Source organism: Pleurodeles waltl, chromosome 7 (genome assembly GCF_031143425.1).
Source record: "Pleurodeles waltl isolate 20211129_DDA chromosome 7, aPleWal1.hap1.20221129, whole genome shotgun sequence".
Lineage (NCBI taxonomy): Eukaryota > Metazoa > Chordata > Amphibia > Caudata > Salamandridae > Pleurodeles > Pleurodeles waltl.
The window spans coordinates 828,498,394-828,514,641 of record NC_090446.1 but is presented as its reverse complement, the minus strand read 5'-3'; positions in this window follow the sequence as shown (position 1 = coordinate 828,514,641).

The following is a 16,248-nucleotide window of genomic DNA, read 5'->3' as shown; positions in this document are numbered from 1 at the left end:
CACTTCTTTTTGACCGGTTGTGCATTTCTCCTTAAACAAGATCTCCGGCAAAGAGCCCCCTCGTGGGGCCCGTCAGGCATTGCAGCGCCAGCCTGACGAGGAGCACAGCCCTATGATGAAGCATGTCACCGTAAGGTGAGTGAGGGCTTGTGCTTTAAAAGAAATAACTTTTTCTTTTCTGTGGTATGTAGAACCTATTGGTCTATGAAGAACCTTTCTTTTTGGAATCATGTGTGCAATTTTGATGTGCGTCATGTAAATGGCGTCGTTAAAAATGGCGCAAATCGGGTGGAGGCGATTTTTTGCGTCAACCTGACTTGCACCATTTTTAAGACGCCCTAGCGCCATTTTTCCAAACGCCGGCTCTGCCTGGTGTACGTGGTTTTTTTCCACGCACACCAGGCAGCGCCGGTCTGCTTGCGCCGGCTAACGCCATTCAATAAATACGGCGCCCGCATGGCGCTTCAGAATGGCGTTAGCCGGCGCAAAAATGTTTGACGCTAAACTGCGTTAGCGCAGTTTAGCGTCAAAAAGTATAAATACGGGCCTATGTGGTGTATTTTTATGGTGCTATATGGTGTTATTGTATGATTTATTACACAAATACTTTACCCATTGCCTTCTAAGTTAAGCCTGACTGCTCAGTGCCAAGCTACCAGAGGGTGGGCACAGGATAATTTGGATTGTGTGTGACTTACCATGACTAGAGTGAAGGTCCTTGCTTGGACAGGGGATAACCTGACTGCCAACCAAGGACCCCATTTCTAACAGAAGCTGAAAAGACCTACTACGCTAATTGGTGGAATGGAGTCTGTTCTTTTGGAACAATGCATCTTATTTCAGTTATGAATAATTTTGTACTGCCATGTTTGTCTGTTTACAAGTGATATGTCATAATGTATTTTATATTTGCCAGGACGCTGTTGAAGCATATGTTGACTGTATGGCTTGGACTGTGTTCCCATGCACACACTAAGGGGCAGATTTGAGAGCCCTTAGCGCCACCTTAGCACCACCATAGAGTCATTTTTCATGCTAAGGAGGAATTTTCCCTGCGCCACTTCATGTATTGCACTACATTATGCATGTACAAGCATAATGTATGCGGGGGCATTCCCCCGTTGGAGGGGGCAAAAAAATGGTGCAAGGAAATCTAAGAGATTTTCTTGCACCATTTTTTGGCACTTTAAATGCCTGCTCAGCGCATGCATTAAAATGGGGCTTCCATTGTTTATAATGTGCCCCTATTTCCAAAATGCTGGTGGTACTCCTGCAGAGTACATCAGAAGTGTACAAAACAATGATGCTATTGCCCCCTACCCTGTGCCATGGTATGCCATATTTTAAATATGGCGCACACATGGTGGGAGTAGGGGGGTACTAAAGGGCACAAGGAAAGTGGTGGTGCACTAGGTGCAGTGTCACTTTTCTTAAATCTGCCCCTAAGTGCTTCAACTGATAGCCATCAGACTATGAGTTCACTCTACTATCCTTCAGGAGTATATAGCAGTACAACTGGGTAGCTGAACAACATGCACATAGTATTTGGAGAATATTTACTTTTACACAATTGTTTCAGAGAGTTGTGTTCTCTGACCTAAATTACAATGCCACATAACACATTATAAGGAGCTGTCCAAACTTTGACACCTTACAATGGGTGTTTGTGATCTGTACTCCTAACAGATCTGCATTAACTACAGCTCACTCATTTTGGATTACATGATGTAGTCCAGCCCTGTTTATTACACATTTCTAAAAACCTTTGTTGTGTGTCAATGACTAGCAGATAAGATTTGCTGTTTTTATGCTTTACAACAACATGTATTAAAGAATGCTTACACTTTGCACGTGGTATTGTTTATTATCCTTTATCCAAGTGCACAATGTGTTTATTTTTGGCTTAATTTGTCTCAGGCCTCTGTGAAAAAATATTTTAACAATTTTCTCTGACTGGCGTGTCCTGACACTATAGGCAACATTTGGAGGTTGGCCCCCCCTTTTTTTGCAATTTCTGTTTCATCCTCATCAGGGCCTTCCTGTTCCACATTTTCCACATCCCAGGGCACATTGGTCCGCACACATATGTTGTGCAGAATGCAGCAGACCAGGATGATTTTACAGACCACAGGGGGGAGAGTAGAACAATATTCCCTGGATAAATCTAGGGACCAAAAGCCAGATTTGAGAATTGCAAACATCTGCTTGACAATGGCCTGAGTCGTGCTGAGGGCAATATTGTAGCTGCCCTGTGCCTCCGTCTGTAGATGTTCATAAGGGGTCAAGACCCCTGGCTGCAGACCATATCCTTAGTCAGTTGTAAAGAGAGGAGGGGAACAATCAGACAATGTTCATGATGTTTGCTATGCACACGATCATTTACATACTCTTATGTCCTTATGGACTCGGTAACTTTTCACACAGTACCAGAGGTGTACTGATATTGATTGATATACATAAACATTCATTTTTGGCATGACTGACACTATACTACATGTACAATTGTTCTGGGCTTGGTGTTACACTTACTATTTCTCTAACTTCTGAGTGCCAATGCCATGCCAATGGCAAGTCTGCAATCACATGGGTAGTCAGTCAGCAAATGAGCTGGCACTTCTATCACACTTTAGTTTATATAATAGTTTGAAGTTATGTTGTCATATCAGGACCTCATACACACTGGAAGGTTCAAATTTTGACAAGTGTTGATGATTTTGTCCCATTCATTCACACATATTTCAATCTCACAATAGTGCTAACTGTTGTATATCAGCTACAGCCATGAAAGGTTCTAAGTGTATGTCATTATGCTATACGATAATCTACACATGGCATTGCACTATGTCTACTGTGTTGACGGTACCAAATGTGCAGTGCAACTGTGAATCACTCAAAACTAACCTGCCTATCTTATTGACAACAGTGTTGGAATGATTTTTCTACATTATGCTTTGTTGTGTGTTTGCCATCAGCAATTGCAGACAATGGACAGCATTGCACCAAGACAGGCAAAATGCAGACCTAGTGAATGGATGACTGCCTGGTGTAAGAGCTAAAACCTGCGCAAAAGGGTCTACCTTGCTGCACAATGGTAACCCTTGGTTCATTTTTTGTATCACAAAATGGAGCAGACACAGGATGGCAGGTGAGTTAATATGACTAGTGAGGTAATTTCACAGGGTGCACAATGGCTGGGTATGATCAATTATTTGTTTCTCATAAGTTTACCAGGTATTGGATATATGACATGCCTCTTGACAATGGGAGTTATTCGCGGGCACAAAGACTTGAAAAATGGAGGCACTCCTTTGAACAACAGTGCATTTTAGATGTTGTTGCATTGCTGAGGATCCCAGGGACTCATTGATGGCATACACAGGGACTCATTTCCAGGTTGTTGCCATAGAGCAGCATAGGGAGACTCAGCTGCATGGTCCTGCATTAAATGAAAAGGGTATATATACATATATATATATATATATATATATATATATATATATATATATTTATATGTCAAACAAATTGGTCTAAGAGTTGCTGGGCGGCGCACTCCACTGCCAGTGCCCAGTGACAGAGAGGACCAGTCTCGAAATATATGAATTACCAAGAATTTTCACTGCACTCCACGAAGTATCAATTATGTGTATTTTATTCAAGTAACAGCCACCAACGCGTTTCAAATCCCCATGGAGTCTTGTTCACAGAAAATGAGTCCCTTTTCCGTTTTTATTTTTATACTTAATATCACTTCATCATTCACTGTGAACAATACTCCATGGGGATATATATATATATATATATATATATATATATATATATAGGGATATTGTGCAGATCACCATGTTCTTCCACATCTGCGAAAGTATCAGGTGCATTAGGTGTTGCATGGATAAACTCAACATGATGCTCATGTGACATGTCCTTGACTTGATGCAGAGTAAGGTAATGAAACACTTTGCAATATCTTGCATTTGTCAATATGTTTGAGGCCATGCCAAGGCACATGGGGTGACTTTGCACAGCCTCATGTGTGATTGGAATACCTTGACAAACCAGTGCTTCATTTAAATAGACACTCCAGCAGTACAGGCTTCTTGTAAATGAGGGCCACAGTAGTTTTACAGGTCTAGACATGTGTGAGTTACAGGGTTATATTGCAGATACTCAGATAATGTGTCATTTTGCAAGTATGAGGTGCACACCTGCTGTATATGCATTGTTTCACTCGCACAACCCAAATATGTCTACATTAAGCAACATGGTTGACTGGTATGAGGTGATTCATGTGCTTGAGAAGTACTTACCAACCAGTAGGCCATTCCCATATCTCCCATCCTGGTAGCGCTTGTTGATGATGGAATTCCTGATAAGGTATGAATCATAAGCACTTCAAGTGTGCTGTGCCAGCACATTTATGAACATCCCCAGATGATCCACTATTCCCTGCACATTGATTGAATATGTGTTCTTCAGGTTTCTAAACAGGTGGGGTGTAGCTGTAGGAGGCAGCAGTTACACATGGTTGCAGTCCTTTGCCACCAAAACATGGAAAGCCAGCAAGGGTGTAGAAGGCCTGCTTGTTTTCCAGTTGTTTTTGGTGTGTGTTGGAGAACATGATGTACTGGGGTATGAGAATAATGATGTCATCAAGGATGGAGGAAAGGAATTAGACAATTATGGCTGGGAGATTCCTGCCACTCTGGCTGTGGTGGTTTGCAATGAGCTAGACAACAGCATGTGCAATACAGCTATCAGCTTAGCTTGCAAAGGGATGTTGGTGGACCTCTGTGATATTGTCTGCAGCCCTAGTCCAATATGGTGTATGAGCTGGACAATGGACTACCTCCTGAGCCTATAGCAGGTGATGACCTCCTCCTCCCTAAGGTCAATGAGGGTAGTAGTCTGTTGGTGTATCAGCTCCCTTCTCCTGCACTGCCTCTGTGGTGGTAGTGGAGGTAGTGGTGGCCGTCTTCTTCTTGGTGCTCCAAGCTGGAGAAGTAGTAGCTTCATGGTGTAGTTGAGCTTTTCAGAATGTTTTGTGCATGCTCTGCTTATGAACAATTGTCAATGCATCCTTTTTATGCCTGGGTTGTCAATGCAGAGTAATTATGATGCATTTTGGAATCAGTGCATCATTTGCTTGTGATGTGTTACTTTCCTAAAATCTTATAAATATGGATGCATAAGTTCTGCATGGGTTTTTAAGTGAGAACGCCTATCTTGCATATGATTAACGTTACCTGACACAGCCGGTAGTTGTGCAAGTAAAAACTGATGCAGGACAGGGAAAAGTGACGCATTCCACCAAATGCTGCACTTTGTAAATATGGAGCACTGAATGCTCCATCACTCCATCCAAAAAATGATGCAGTGATGTCACAAGCTCTTTGTAAATATGCTCCTTAGTTCGGATCGTGGGTAAATTTTTAATTATAACTACATGAGAGGTCTGGAAAGACAATGGTGTACTGGCTCTTTATTTTCGACTCTGGTCTCTACAATGCAGGCCTTATTCTGGTGGAGGCTCATGCTTCAAGCAGGAGACGTTCTGTCCACATCTGATTAAAACTGCCGGATGATTTTCAGATAACAATGAATTGAGCTACCCCTCAATAGCCTAAGCTTTTAAGTCTTTTAAATATAGGAAATTTATATCTAGATACTTCTGGTTTGAATACGCCTTTTTGTTATTCTTCTTTAACTCAGTGTCAGTTATCGTGCAGCAGGAATTTGTGGATGGGAGAGCATGTGTTGGTCTTGAAAGGGCGGTGGGTGGTACCTAAAGACGATCCTTGCTTGTTTCCTTCTCCACACAATGTCTTTACAAAAATATTAAATGTCCTTAGGCTAAAATCAGTGCGTGTGAGACCCAGCATTTTCCATGCAAGCTCCAGGAAGCAATTTCATGCCATACTAAAGAAGGAAAAGATTTGCATACAGACTAAGGAGACTATTAAAAATGCATACCAATATGTCTGTACTTTTGTTGGAAATAGTTGTTTCTTTTTTGCAAGGCTACTTAAACAGAATTCAATATTTGCTCTTTGTCAGATCATGTCTGGCTTCAGGAAGTGTGCTTTGAATTACAGACAGGCTTTGCGCTGCTTAGGGAGACCAGACCTTGAAATCCCAACTCCGGTTCTCTTTCCCTTTGAAGCAGAAACATGGGCCTAATGTGATGCATGGTTAGTGGCTCTGTTGTTTGAATAAATTACAGTTCGGTTCGGTCTTCAGTGCATAGGAGCAATGAACAATAAAACAACTGCTGTTGGACATCATTTCACCCCCAGCGCAGTTCCAGATTGGCAGATCAGAGAAAATAAACACATCCCGTGAGTCCCAATGTGAGGCCTTTGCCAGCTGATTGAGTATTCACTTTCATGCTTTGAATCGCAGAAACCCAGGTGTGTTGTCGACTGGAATGCTTTAGAAGCTGAACGCGGAGATTTATTATGATAATTGTTGCTTTTATTTTTATATTTCCCTGAAATTAAAGATAATTAATGCCAGTGTTTGTGTCCTGGTATGTGACTCCCTTAATTGGCCCTAAGACACCTTGGGTGCTCGAAAATCCAAAGCACTTAAAGGTTTTTTTCCCTTTCAGCTTGTTTTCCTGTAGCCCTTCATTACTGCCTAAAATATTTGATTACATTTAATTGTGATGCCTCTCGTTCTTGTGCACCTGCTGCAGTTTAGAAGAGGGGAAAGAGAAAGGCTCGCCGAAGCTTAAGAAATAAAAGAGTAAGAGAGGGAGTTGTATACAAGAAGAATTCCCAAGTGTAGGGTAATTGAGGTTAAATAGGGAGTCAACATGAATTTAATGTGCAGCTTATATTGTTCTAACTACCAAAGCTCTACTGGAGGGATTGCAGCCATAACCGATTTATCTATCAATCTTTGTTAATAGTTTTGGCATTATCCTCAAACGTTTCAGGACGTCTGAAGCAAATTTAAACATGGCCTTGAGTGGTAGAAAGTTCAAAAATTGGTTTCCCCCTTCCTTTTAATATTGATTCTTTAAAATAGTTGCAAGCTTTGTAATAGATTTCACCTTGCAACGTAATGTATTTTTTTTTTTTTTAACCAGAAGGCCTTGTTACTTGGCCTTACTACTGTCAGAACAGCCATACTAACATGTACTGACAGCGTTAGAAAAGACTGAGCCGGGACAGTCCACCTCATTAATGTGGATTTAGGGCATGAGACAAAACAGGATGTTGGTTGCATTGCATTCTGATGGGTACTTTTATTCAGTCCTGCTGGCCCCATTGTGGAACAATTCTGGAGACTGGCCGTAAATGTTGTCTTAGGGGCGGAACCTCTCAAGTTGGAAGATAACATACCCCCCCGCCCCCCACACACGCCCCATATTGGTATAGGATAAAAACTGGTCTTAAAACATAACTGTACTGCAAGTTTAGATATTTCCCCACAATATGTCACAGGCTACTCGATAGAAAATGACACTTTGGAGCTCAGAACGGAGTGATCAGTGTGTTGAAATCACTGCAGCGCAAAAACCCACATCCCCAAATGCCTAGATAGAAAGAAACTGAATTCAGGGGACAGTGAGGTAAAACGATAGTTGGAGAACAAGGTAACTGATAATAAAAGGAGGCTATACACCATATTAAAAATGTACGAAAGATAAGAGGGTTACTTATGCTATGGTAACGAGGAAGAATCGGTGCAAATTGGAAGAAAAAACACTCTGACAACAGAACCTCAGAAGATTCTGGCAACAAAAAATATTTATTGAATGAACCATCTTTCACATGAAAAAGGGGTGCTCTATCTGTGATGTGCATAATCGCATTCATTTATTCTGCCTGTCTGTGGGGAGCCAGGAAGACATGCCGAGCGGCTTGCCATTGCTGGGTGTGCATTTGTGCGGAGTTGGTGCCACTCAGTGAAAATTCATGCTGGCAGTGTGGGGAATCCAAAGGACTCCTTTGTCCAATTGTAAATGACCCCTAAAAAAACTTGAGGACCAGCAACCAATTAATATTTAGACAGCTTCACTTCAGTAGTACAGATCCAAAGATTGACAAAGCTGAGAAAACATGAGGATGCCCTTATCAGATTGCTAATAAAAGGCTTTCAGAGCTCAATGCCTACAAGTTGTTACACTGCACAGCACATTAAAGGCTATAAAAAGTATTTTGAATCAGATGGGTTAATTTTTTGATCAATCGACATTTGGACATTAGAAAGCAATGAACGTTCTTAATCTGAACAACAGCAAACAAGTTTAGATTAAGATTACTGTTTCAAATAATAGATAGCATGTATAGAACATGCACAGAATCACAGTGCTTAAAAGATGAGAGCACTTTGTTATTCTGTATGGTGAAAGTTAGCTGTTTATCCAGAAAGATTCCCCAAGTTTCTGTCGTTTGCTACTGGAGCTGGAGATTCACCCATAAATTCATGCCACAAGCTACGGACCAAGCTGTGGCCTGCCTACTGAAAAACAAAACATAATTTTTTATCAGTGTTAAGTTTTAGACAGTTTAGTTGCATCCAGTTAGCTAAATCAATTATATTGGCATTGAGCGTATGCGCTCCAGGATATTAACACCACAATTAGGGTGTCATCCACATAAGACATTCATCTAAAGCCATGGACTCCAACTATATTTCCTACGAGAGTCATAAATATATTAAATTGGGTAGGGATGAGTGAGGAAACCTGTTGCACTTCACAGCAGCAGAAAAAGAGGATGATTCAAAAGGAGAACATGTGAATTATATTTTCAAGGAATGATTTAAACCATTTTACAGTAGTGGCATCCATACCAAAGTCCTGCAGCCAATCCAGCAATATATAGAGTGCGAGGCAGTGTCAAAGATCATATAGAGACCCAACAGCACCAGGGCAGCCGATCCTTCTTGGTCTAGTATCTGGTTTAGTATCTCTCCGAGGTCATTGATTACTTCCAGTAGCACCAATTCAGTGCTAGGATACATTCTGGCTCTTGAATGTGTGGAGTCAAGAAGTTTTGATTATCTTACAAGTACCAAGTATTTGGAAATTTGAGTGTTGACCTTTATTCCAAGATCTTGGCTAGCACTGCAAGTAAAGAAGTAGGACACTAATAGCAGGGAAGGATAACAACTTTTTTTTTTTTAACAGTGGTCTATTATTAGTTTGTTTTTATTATTAGAAGACACATTCCCGTCAAAAAGAGAAATACTGCAAATCTCAGTGAGAGCTTTTGTTATTCTGTCTTCCACTTACTTAAAACATGCTGTTGGGTAATGATCTAAAGGCGAATCAAACTGTGTTTCCATAAGTCCCTTCTCAACTTGTGATCTGGTAAGAGGTGAAAATTCACTGACGGTTTCCTTATTGTTCTCTGTGACGTTCTCCATGATCTCATTTTTTTTGCATGTTCTCTTTATAATGAAGGGAGGATTTGTATATTTTGTCAATGTTTTTTCCTTAAAAATGAGTTTCCATTCGATTGTGAGCTATAATGAATGTTTTATCGACTTCATGATTAGGATATTCAAATAGTGGGTTTGCAGCTGATCTCTGGAACCATCAGCTAACAAAGGAGAGTTGGATTGCAGGCAGCAGTTGATGGTCTCAGCAGAACTGAAATACAAATGCCTTTTCATTGTCTAGGGTGGTGAAAAAGGACTGGAAAATGTTTGAGGTCTTCTTGGCAGACTTCAATGTGATTTCTCTTTGGGAAGTGGAGAGAGTTTTCTGCAATGTGCGGAAACTCCATAGAGATGCACGAGTCAGAATTAGATTTGAGGCCAACATAGTCATGAAGAAGTGCTTGATGCAATGGTCATAGTTAGGGATCTATTATGGAAACATTCTACAAGAAACAATACCTTTCTGAAACTTTTTCACATTCTTTTGGCAGTGACAATTTGGAGAAAGCAACTGAAGACGTTCGGTCAACTGCACACTCATTATGACTTTGCTCACGGTACTGATGCTACAGTGTTTGAAGATGAACAAATGTACGTTTTTGTTTAGTGAAAGCTAGATACCTCTGGTAGGGGAGGAGGGTATATAGAGGCTGATTTCAGGCCTAGCACAAGTATAGATTTGTTTTTTTTTTTAAACATGCATTTTTGGATGACAAATTATTCAAACAAATTAGTAATTTTAATTATGTGTATGGTGGTATCCGATTCACTAATGACGTTGCACTTAAAACAAGTAATTATCGAATTCAGAAGCATTTTAAATGAAGAGGTATAGTGGTGCCACATTGTTATGCGAGATACCATTTTTTAAAATGAATGCAGCTTCTGGTGCTGTGCTCATCTTGCTTTTGCTCGCCTCCTTCTCCCAATCAGCGTCTCACTGCAAGTCTTCTCTCCCCACAGCTTCCATGGAACACAGACTGACTGCTATGATATAAAAGATCTGTTGTATTAAAAAGCATCTACTGTAAATGAAACGTTCCATCCTGTACCCACTGTATCATTTAGAAGGATTTCCCCAAGAAGCTTCCACCAACTGTGCAGTAGAACATAATTCTATGACGTGTTGTTTAAGAAATGTTACTTATTGTGTTGTACATCTCCAGAGTGAAGTTGCTGAGAAAGCAGGCAGTCAATTTCTCCTATCTTAAGAAATTAGTTAGTGTCAAGAACTTTTTTAAACATGATTAACCAATGCAACTTAACCATGATCCTACCATGCTGAACTAGCTAGTAGTTTTAGTAATTGATATGCAGAAGCTGTGTATGAAAACCCCGGTATTGAAGTATCTGTAGTGATTTTCTCATTTTCCTTCTGAGACTTTGATTATTTTGAGACTTTCTTTTCCTCACTCAGGAAGCTGTTTATGAGTCTGACACTTATAATCTCTAGAGATTAAGGGGCAGTTTTAAGAGCCCTTAGCACCTCCTTGCGCCACATTAGTGTCATTTTTTTGTCACGCTAATGTGTCTCAACAAGGACAAAATAGCTGCACCATAGTTGCAAAGTGGCGCAATGAATGCATTGCACCACTTTGTAACCCATGGCCCCATATTGTGTCTGCGCCAGGCATAATGTATGGAAGGGGGGTGTTCCCCCATTAGGGGGGGCTGAAAAAACAGCGCAAAGAAATCTAAAATATGTATTTGCGCCATTTTGTTCAGCATTTTTAACACCTTCACAGAGAAGGCATTAAAATGAGGTTCCCATGGGCCTCTAGCTGCTTTGCAGGATTAGCGCCAACATTTTTTTAAGCTAATTCGCCAAAGTGCAAACTAGCGTCAAAAATGTTGAAACTAGTTTCCTAACTATTAATCAATCAATCAATCAATGCTTGTAAAGTGCAACTACTCACTCATTAGGATCTCAAGGCGCAGGAGGGAAAGTGTACCATCACCGGTGGTTCTTAAAAAACGTGAAGCAGAGTAGGGAGGAGGCTTGGCTGATGTGGAGAGGAAGGGCATTCCAGGCGCTGGCTGAGAGATAGGAAAAGGAGCATCCTCCTGTTCTGGTCTTCCTAATGGTGGGTACTTCTGTGAGAGAGAGCTGGACTGAGTGTAGGATATGTGGAGGTAGAGTCCTGTGGGATATGTGGAGGTAGAGTCGATGGTTGAGGTGGTCTGGTTCAGTGTTGTGGATGGCTTTGTGTGTGTGGGTGAGGCTCTTGAAGGTGATTCTTTTCTCTATGGGAAGCCAAGTACAGTGTACGCAGGTGTTGCGAGATGTGGCAGTGTCGAGGTAGGTTGAGGACCAGTCTGGCAGCAGCGTTTTGGATGTTTTGTAGTCTGCGTATGAGTTTCTTGTTGATTCCAGCATAGAGTGCATTGCCATAGACCAGTCTGCTGATGATGAGGGCGTGTGTGACGGTCTTTCTATGTTGGAGGTGGATCCATTTGAAGGACTTGTGTAGGAGGCGGAGGGTGCGGAAACAGGTGGAGGTGACTGAGTTGATTTGATGGTTATTGCTAAGAATAGAGTCCAGGATGATCCAGAGGTTGTGGGCTTGGCCGGTAGGGGTGGGGGGTTTCCAATGGTGGGGGCCACCAGGAGTCATTCCATGCATTGGGTTGAGGGCCCATGATGAGTACGTCTGTCTTGTTTGTGTTGAGTTGAAGGCAGCTGTTTCTCATCCAGTTGGCGAATGCTTCCATGCCTTCTTGGAAGTTGTGTCTGGATTTGTTGGGTTCATTGGAGAGTGAGAGGATGAGTTGGGTGTCGTCAGCGTAGGAAATGATGTTGATTCCGTATTTTCTGACGATGGTGGCTAGCGGGGCCATGTAGACATTAAACAGAGTGGGGCTGAGGGAGGATCCTTGGGGAACTTAGCAGGTGGAGGGTGTGGGGTCTGCGAGAAATGGGGCGAGTCTCACTCATTGAGTTCTGCTGGAGAGGAAGGATAGGATCCAAGTGAGGGCCTTATCTCTGATGCTGGCTTCTTGGAGTCTTCCTATCAGGGTGTGATGGGAGACTGTGTCAAAGGCCGCAAAAGGTCTAGCAGGATGAGTGCCACCATCTTTCCCTTGTCCAGCAGGGAGTGGATGTCTTCTGTTGCGGCCAGGAGGGCTGTTTTAGTGCTATGGTTTTTCCTGAATCCGGATTTGGAGATGTCGGGGATGTTGTGGTCTTTTAAAAACATGGCGAGTTGGCGGTTGGCCACTTTTTCAATGACTTTCGCAGGAAAGGGGAGTAGGTAGATGGGCCTGAAGTTTTTGAGGTCAGTGGGGTCTGTTGAGGATTTCTTGAAGAGGGGGTTGATCTTGGCGTGTTTCCTGTCGTCGGGGAAGGTGGCCGCAGCTAGTGAGCGTTTGATGGTGAGGTGGAGCTTGGGTGCAATGGTGTCTGCGGCTCTGTTGAAAATGTGGTGGGGGCATCGGTCCGTGGTGGCCCCGGAGTGCATGGACCTCATTGTTCACAGAGTATCTTTGGTAGTGAAGGGGGAACCAGGTGGTGATTGCTGGTATGTTGCTGCCGGGTTTTGCTAGAGAACGTTCTGCGCGTAGGTTGTCCTTGCGGAAACTCGTAGATGGTATTGATTTTGTGGTGGAAGTAGGTGTTGAGTCTGTCACAGAGGTCCTGTGAGTTTGGAATGTCTGTTGTTTCACTGTTGGGTGACAAACTCCTTGATGACCCTGAGGAGTTCCTTGCTGTTGTGTGCGTGTGAGGATATTCTGTCTTGTATAGCTTTCTTTCTGGTGTTTCTGATGAGTTGGTGGTGTGTGGTGGCGGCGGCTCTGAAGTTGCTATGGGCTTTTGTGGATTTGATGTTTCTCAAAATTTTCTTGAGGCGGTGACAAGTGCGTCTAGATTTTCAGAGTTCTGGGGTGAACCAGATGACTTTCTTTGCGTGGGTTCTGTTGTTCTTTTTTAGGGGGGCTATGGTGTTGGCACAGGCGGTGATCCATCTGTGGAAGGTGCGTGCTGCAGTGTTTGGGTCGTCGTTTTGTGTGATGGTGGGGGTGGCGATGGCAGGGGCAGTGGTGAGTTGATTGTCAGTGATTCTTGTCCAGTTTCTATGTGATGGTTGTTGTTGGGGTCTGATGACGGTGGTTGTGTTGAAGGTGAAATGGATGCATCGGTGGTCTGTCCAATGAAGTTATGAGGTGTGATGTAAGGTAGCGGAGGTTCTTGTAGTGAAGTTTGGATCAAGGGTGTGTCCTGCTGAGTGTGTTGGCTCCATCACGATCTGTCGGAGTTCTATATTGTGGAGGTTTTCTAGGCGGGATGCGGTGTTGGGGTCTTGTAGGTTGTTGAGGTGGAAGTTGAGGTCTCCCAGCAGGGTGTATTTGGTGGCTGTGATGGCTTGTGCGGAGATGTAGTCCGTGATGGAGTTGGCGAAGGGAGCGTGTGGTCCGGGAGGGCAGTAGATGAAGGTTCCCCTGATGGTGGATGTCGGGCTGGTATGTAGTTTGAAGTGGAGGTGTTCCATCAGGCTTGTGTATTCATCGGAGTCTTCCGAGTGTGTTTCAGGTGGAGGTTGGACTTGTGGAAGTTGGCGATTCCCCCCACCAGGGGAGCTGGGGTCTTTCTGGATGATCTTGTATCCCTGGGGGATGGCTATGGCGATATCGGGGCCTGAGTTGGTGTTAGTCCAGGTCTCTGTGAGGAAAGCGTCATCCTGCATGGTGCTGTCAAGGAAGTTCCGGATTTTTGTAGCATGTTTATGGAGGGAGCAGATGTTGAGGAGAATGCACTTCAGAGATTTTAGGGTTGATTTGTTGTTGCGGGTGGGTTGTGCTGGGTCCAGGTTATTGGTGGTGATGTAGGTTTGGCGGCATGAGAGGCAGCTGAAGTGTCCAAGGGTGTTGGCTGGTGATGCTTGTTTGCAGTTGTTGTTGCATCCTGGAATGTGTGCGATGAGTGCTGCTGATGTGTAGAGGTGGTGGTTGGCAGGACCATGGGTCATGGAGCTGGTCACGGTTGGGTCGCAGACAGACACAGATGGGCTTGCCTTAGGCATGCCTTTGGTGTGCCAGCAGTGCGGCCGTGCAGCTCCCGCCATTAAGTAGGGGGGGAGAGGACAACTGGAGGCGGAAGTGGGTAACGGCGCAAAATAGGGGTGTGGGGCCACGGGGGCAGCAGTGGCAGGGAGAGTGAGAGAAAGGAGGGTAGTGAGGCCACAGGGGCAGCGGGGGCGGGGAGAGTGAGAGAGAGGAGGGGCAGGGCAGTGAGGGCAGCAGTGGCAGGGTGTGTGAGAGAGAGAGGAGCGAGTGACAAGAGAAATGAGGAAAAGATAGAGGAAAGCAGAAATCGAATGAGCGAGTGACAAGAGAAATGAGGAAAAGATAGAGAAAAGCAGAAATCGAAAAGCACAAAAACAGTACACAAAGGAAAAATGATGCAAAGGCAGTACACAAAGGAGAAATGAGGAAAAAAGAGAAGAGACAGAGGACAGCCCAGGAGAAGAACAGAGCTCTCCCACTACACACTAGGGATGAGGCACAGGCAGAAGGCTGTGGGTGGAGGATGGCCTCAAACGTCTGACCGAGGTCAGCGTTGCTTGCAGGTGGAGCTACGCAGTGGCAGAGCAGTTCACTGATTAGGTCAGTGAGGTTGCTTTTCCTCCCATGCAGCAGCTGCCATTAAGTAGGGAGGGGGGAGGAGAGGAGACAGCTGGGATGCAGGAGTGGGAGCGGGAAACAGCATGACAAAGGGGGACAGGCTGCAGGGGCAGCAGCATTGTGGAGAGTGAGAGAGAGGAGGGGGCGGTTCCACAGGGACAGCAGCGGCGGGGAGAGTGTGAGAGAGAGAGAAGAGCGAGTGACAAGAGAAACAAGGAAAAGATAGAGTAAAGCAGAAAGCGAATGCACCAAAACAGTACACAAAGGAAAATCGACACAAAGACAGTACACAAAAGAAAAATTTGGAAAACAGAGAAAAGAGGCAGAAGGCAGACCAGCAGAGGAGGAGAGCTCTCCCACTAGACACCGGGGATGAGGCGCAGGCAGAAGCCTCTGGGTGGAGGAGGGCCTCAAACTTCTGACTGAGGTTAGAGTTCGCGCCAGATGGGCTTCACTTGCAAGTGGAGCTACGCAGTGGCAGAGCAGTTCACTGACTGGGTCAGTGAGGTTGCTCACCTACTGCCATGGTGCCCCATATGTTAAAGATGGTGCACACATGGTGGCATTAGGGGTGCACTACGTGGTGCCAGAAAAGTGGCACTGCACTGGGTGCAGTGCCACTTTTCTTAAATATGTCCCTAAATTGCCTAACTAGGGATTTTGTTATGAGATGTGATTCTGTATCCTGTATCTGAGCCTTCATGGCAAATGTTTCATTTTTTTCTGTAATGTTTTATTTACAATTCTGAGCTAAACTCTTTCAAACCTAATTTGGACCTGAAAATCAGTTATTGAATGTTCCCAGATTTTACTCTGATTTTACTTTGCTGTACTTATGTCATTTATGAAGAGGGAAGTCTCCTACTGCTAGATCAAAGAGAAGATTCTCAGAGCTGAATGGAGTAGGGTTAAATTTGGGATGCATCCGATATTGCGGTTCAGCTCTCACACCAGCATGGTTCTCCAGAAGCAACTGTTCAAGCTTTAGAAATTATTTTTTATTAATTTTATTTTTACTGCATGCTTTATTGAAGGGTGTAAAATGTAATTGCAGATGCTTTAACTCAATTCTAGTTTGCTGATTTCTGTAGGATGGTGTCAAATGTAGAAGAAATGACTTCTTTCCCATCTTTAGAGTTTTGGGTAAATCAAATGTTGCCTCAATTACAAAGCAGTCCTTGTGTAGTTATGAGGTAAGTATGGTGGGTGATAGGGCTTGTTTCAGAGACATTGGCAGGA